Source organism: Aythya fuligula, chromosome 2 (genome assembly GCF_009819795.1).
Source record: "Aythya fuligula isolate bAytFul2 chromosome 2, bAytFul2.pri, whole genome shotgun sequence".
NCBI lineage: Eukaryota > Metazoa > Chordata > Aves > Anseriformes > Anatidae > Aythya > Aythya fuligula.
The window spans coordinates 131,972,304-131,978,626 of NC_045560.1; positions in this window are offsets into that span (position 1 = coordinate 131,972,304).

The window sequence follows — 6,323 nt, forward strand, 5'->3', positions numbered from 1 at the left end:
GGCTACAATTCATATTCATCGTTCTTGTTTACAGCCATCAGTGGCAAAAATCATGGATTCATATGAATGGTTTTCCTTGACTCTTAGACAAAGCTAGGTGAAGGTCTCTTGTTATTAGTAACTTTTGCTCTGCAGTTTCCTGTTCATTTAGATGTGAAACTTTAGCAAGATAAACTAACAGAATCAATAGAGTGTGTATTACCTTGACACTTGGAAGTTTCACAGTGCAGTCATTGGTGTTCAGGCACCATCTATCCCCGTGCAAAACAAAAGCCATTTCTGAACAGCAAACTGGGGCTTTCAGTGTTAAATCCTATCCTGTGGGCAGCTCACAGAGCTCCTGTGCAATCTGTGGTCACTGCTCTACATATAGCAGTCATAGTCCCTTTGCATGCCCAGTATTGTTTTTTCCCAATCCATGAACATTTTCATGACATCCTGTTTTTAAAATAAAGTCAAAAGAGAAAGTTCTTTCAAAGAGTAAAAGGAGCAGATCACCTTTTTTTTTTTTTTTTTTTTTTTTTTTTCTCTTTTTTTCCCAATTGCTGTATGATTGGGAACGATTGCTGCATTGAAATGAAGAGCTTAGCATAGGATCTAATATAAAATAAATCTTAGAATGTCCCTTACAGGGGTATTTGATTGAATACCACTTTCAGTGTCCTCACTGGACACATTCAGCAAACAGAGTGTGCCATGGTTGGTGATTACAGAAATAGAATGCCTCACAGCGCATTTTTTTTATTACAAGAAAGAAAGGCAAGAAGTTGTCACAGAAGTTTGAATCTCAGCTCTTCATATATTCCCATATGTTACATTTTACATTTCGCATTAAAGTGAAAGGTATACAACTATTTTTTTGTAAACACAGGTGATTTAATTGATTTTATTTTAGCAAGGCAAATGGCATTAATAAACTTGTCAGAGAACCCAACTCACATACATAAAATTACTTAAGAATATTAATATTTTTATGATTATAGTTGATACCAAGGTATACACTTTCTGACAAAACGTCTTTTATATTATTTCATTCAGTTGTACTTAAACTGAAGGCCATATCTTTTTCCCCAGCTCTCTCAGCCTTTATTCTTGGGTACTCTTCTCTTTTCATTCCTGTTTCTCTCCTCTGGTGTTCAGCTTCATGCATTGATTTTTTATCTTTTTCCTTGTTGGTGGAAGGATACAAAAGTTTCCTTGAGAACTCTCTGTCTTTTGAGAATTCCATTCTCATTTATGCTGCACTCACTCTAGAGCTCTTATAGTAAGAATATTTGGTGAGTCCAACTATGAGCACTTGTGTGTCTCTTGAAACCTTTTTTGACTAGAAGAAAGAGTCTGTTTGTTTTTGTCTGTACCAACAGTCAGCGAGTGCACCAACGCAATAAAAATGCTTCATGTTATAGTAAGATGTTAATTTTCTATCCAGATGTTAATTGAAAAAAACTTTTTTTTTATTTTTTTTTTTTCGTTTTTTTTTTTTTTTTTTTTTTTTTTTTTTTTAATAGAGATAATAATCTAATGCCATTTTCATTGGGGTATTTACATTGTGGCTGCCTAAATCCTCCCTTACAGTTCTGATCTCGATTTCACTCAGTGTAAGCATATTTTCCTGATGTATGATGGTGATGTATGCAATTTAGAATTTGGTGATGGGAACAGATTTATTTTGAAGTAGAAAACATTCAGTTAGGAATTTGGAGATAATGCTTTGCCATAAGTGCTTGCAAAAAAAAAAAAAAAAAAAAAAAAAGCCACTTTTTACATCAACATTGGTTTATTATTTCCATATAATAGGTTTTCCCAACATAATCACACAACAGACATCTCAGTCCTGTATAGAGCCAGCTCACCTTATAAATTCTGAGCAGCTGCTGCACTGGGATATTTGTACTAGAAGGCATCTATTATCACTTACATGTAAGACAGTCATTATCTATTATATCAGTTTAGGAACACAAAAACTGAGAGAAAAGAAGCCTAAGATCCAGAACATGATCCAGGAGGTGGTACTGCTGAGACACTTTACACTTTGTGGATAATCGTTCTGGGGGTAAAGAAAAGCTTGGCAAGTTTGGGATTTGCTTACTCCATCAGTTGAAGTCTCCTCCTCTCTATTTGAACCAAGGCATGGCATTTGTATAGAGAGGTTCTTCTGGTCTGCAAAAGTCCCAGTTAAGCACTGTGTCAAGTGCATTATCATTTCTGCGTGTTGAGTATAGAAAATGACGTGAAGCTAGAATTTCCAGGCTCTCTTTTGCCTAAAAAGCTGTGTTCACCTTCTCAAGGTGGGGGCTCTGCATTGGGCTGAGAACTCTGAGGATCTCAGAAGCAAAACAAACAAACAAACAAACAAACAACAGACCTCTGGCTGCTGGAAACTTACTATAGGAGAAATCTTTAGCCTTGGCCCCATGTGGGTTACCTCACTCTATCTTACAAACAGCATTGGTGTCTCTTGCCAGGATTTTGTCCTCAGAGGATAAGGAAGAGACTTGCTTAGTGAACAGCAGGAACTTAATGGATTTTATTAGTTTATAAACCATTTTAAATTCATTTGTTTGTGCAGTGTTGTACTAAGTAATGCTGGTGAGCTTCTGCTACTATTTCCTTCGCAATACTTTTATGTGCAACCTGTAACGACTTCCAGTGAGAGTTGCTACAAATTCACCCTGTGGTGCAATTTTAATCACAGAAGTCACAAGAAGGCACTTTGCAAGACTAATGGAGCATATTTGTAAAAAGATACACGGGTAAGAGGTCAGGATGATGACTACTGACACATCCACATGTATAGAGGAAGGTCCGATAGCACATAAACAAGAAAATAACATCTGGAACTGTAAAGAGAAGACAACTAAAGGCCAGGTGGTAAGACAGTTCAAAACATCAAGGAACACAGTAAGCATATTAGCCTGGAATGAGGAGTGTACACAAATATTTCCCTGAAGTTATGGGACTTAGCTAAAGCTAACAACAAAATGCCTTTGTTGGCATCAGATTTACACTGCATAGGGCTTTACTGAGTGGATGTAATTTCACTGAATCATGACAGATAGCTTTAGTCTTGAAACTGAGCTTATTTATGTAGTCAAGCTTGTTCATCTTCATATACTACATTACATATATGTGTATTTCAACGTTGCCTGTATCAATAATAGCCAGAAGTCAGTAGATGCAGGCAGTCTTTTTGTACTGCACTAATATGTCATGATGTTGATACGTACATTAATTATCTCATTAGAAATTACTAGTAAAGGATCATTTTTGTAATACAATGAAGAGCTTCCCCCAACCTGACCTTACTGAAGGACCAAATATTAGCTTAACTTCCATAATTTCATTTAACTTTCACAGAATAACTGGCATGAATCAGAATGTTGCAGGATTCTTCTGGATCTTGCTCAGCACTGAACAGAGACATGAATGTCATTCATATATATATATATATGTATATATATATATGCAGGTAGATTTTCAAGGAGTCGAAAATCTACTATGAAAATTAAAAGGTGGATTTACAACATGGTCATTGCATGCACTTCTGCTGAAACCATTCTGGAGGTTGGCGCATGCTTTTCATGGCTACTCCTTCTGTCAGAATGCTGACAGGATTTAGCAATTGACTATAAAAGAGAAAAAAAAAAGCTTTGCTATGGAAAGGCCTGTGCCACTTTTCCATCTGTACTGATATTTGCAGTGCTTCCACAATAATAATCATAATCATCACAAAAATGTGTTTTCAGGAAACACCATATATCATAGACAAACAGGATGCATTCCTGCCTGTGCTCAGGGTCAACAACCACGTAACAAAAAAGCTTTCAAAGCAGGATTCAAATGGGACTGAAGCAATGTATAGGCTTTGCATTGTCCTTTGCCCAAGAACAAGTACTGTAAATGGTGTGCAGGTACCTGAGTGAAAAGTTTGTATTTATGGAAACTATTGATGCAGCTCCTGTTTGCATTTACTGGTATGATTCTAAAGTACCACAATATCTACAAATGTTTGTTTACTGTACTCAGGTGTGATCTAACTCTAAGAAACAGAAGGGAGATGAATTAAAATGGGTTTTTATTAGTGTCTAAAAACTTCCACAATGTGTGGGGATTGCTCTAAACAAAGTAACAAATGCACACAGTAATTGTTGACAATGGTATCAGTAACGACAGAAACTGGGGACAAGATGACATCTTTTCTACTCAAAATGTTAATGTCAGAGTCGTGAGTAATCAAAAGGCAACATTAATTAGATAATCTGTTCTCTGTGTTTGTATTGCTTGAAATGTACTTATAATGCTTCTATCACCACAGGATTTGTGAACATTTGCTTTAGGAACTGCTCCTACACATTCTGTATGTGCAAGTAGGCCTTACTGGTATGCGTCATTCCACGGATTTCAGCAGAACTGTGGCAGAGGGGCAGGTTTATGCAGCATCCTGTAGATTTATGTGAGATGTTTGAGCTAGCGCAGGTACTGTGCTGATGGATATTTATGTATATTATGTCCTTTTGCTGTTGCTAATACACCTCGCTTCTTGTCACCACTAAGCAGCTTCATCAGTATCATCTTGACTATTCTGTTTCCAGCACCCAGCTTCTTCACTCAGGGCTACCCTATGGCTTTCTTTGAGGCACTGCCATGAAATCTTACTCACAGAGGAGTCTGATGCAGGCAGGAGATGGGGGAAAAAGAAGCTGGAATCCACGAGCCCAAGTCAACACCAGGCTCTCAGTGGCAGCTTCCTGGCATGGGTGCAAGCCTGCAAGTACTAACTGAGCTGAATGACCAAAGAAATTTGATATGTGACCTTCTATTTGTGGATGGGTGTTTGCGTGCTCAGCACGTACCACATACCTACTGGTAGAAATAATGTGACAAAGATTAATATAATTAAAATCCTAGTCCCTTGGTGGTGCTGGTAATTTCCATGTCCCTGGTAAGAACCCTGTGCCAGTCTCTGAGGAAGCCAACCATCCCAAACATCACGTCGTACTTAATCCTGTACTTGTTCTTTATCTGGTGCTCCCTTTGACGTCAGTAGAAACTTGACATATAAGAGTGCAGAGGAATCTGGCTGAATTGATTTTTTTTTTGTACCAAGATTAAATGGAAGGAAGCCTTCTGAAATGTACAGAAATCTTATCCCTTCCTACAGCATAAATGGATATTTTCTGTTTCATTCTTCAGGGATTCTTACCTGTATGGATTTGTGAGTGTGTTTATGAGAGATTGCTAATACACTTGGACAGCATAGTGAGCAGATTTAGAATGTGACTGCCAGAAAAGGGTCTGTAATGAGTAAACAAGGCTTTCCATATAATTTCTAACATGCATTTCTATTTTCTACATCATATACACCACAGCATCTTCTAAATAACTTCTGCGTATACAGTTTTGCCTTCACATTTCCATTTTGCAGTTACTAAATCATCTTGAATAGACAAATGCAAATGCTAGAGGACACACACTGTGTTAATCACTAATAAGATTTAAATATTTTCTGCTTATACTCGAAGAGGTCTGAGAAATGCCTTTTGATTTTTATATGGAATTTCCCATCTGGTAGCTTTTGCTATTAGCAACAGTAACCACATTGTATGAGTAGACTTTTTTTTCCCCCCTTAACAAATAAAAACAAATGACGCGCATCTTACAATGCCAAATGTAAATGATGGAGGCATTCTGGGGGTGTTACTCGGGATGTACAATGACCTAACTGACAACAGGATTCGGATCCCACGGCTGAATCACGGCGCAATACAAATACAGACGTATTTCGCTAAACTTCCTTAATGAGAAAAGGGAATAAAGTAAGATTTCCAGTGTCACTCCCATATAAAAAAATAGAAATTCTCAGAGGAGGAGGACACCGAAAATCATCGCCAGCAGCCCCACTCGTGTACGAGTTGCTTCACCTCGCTGCGGTGCAGGAATGAGACTGGCCACAGGACGAGACGTAGCCGGCTGTAAGGGGCTGCCGAGGTCTGATCCTTCCAGTGCCCCGATAAAACAGGGCAGCGTTGCGCAATATAAAACCATTTAAAATATGCATTGCTCAATCTTCTCACACGTCCACCCGCGTGGGAGCGGTGCCCGAACCCCTCTCACACCGAGCCGGTGTTTCCTAAATGCTCCTCAGGAACTGAGCACACGCGCAGCTCCCCCTGCCTTCCCCGAGCACCACGACAAGAACACTCTCTCCCAAGTAAGGATCAACACCTCCCCCTTTCCTCCCGCACGCCACCACCGCTCCAAACCCCGGCACCCCCTTACACAGCGGGCACCGAGGAGGCGACGAGCCTGGCAGGGCCCCCACA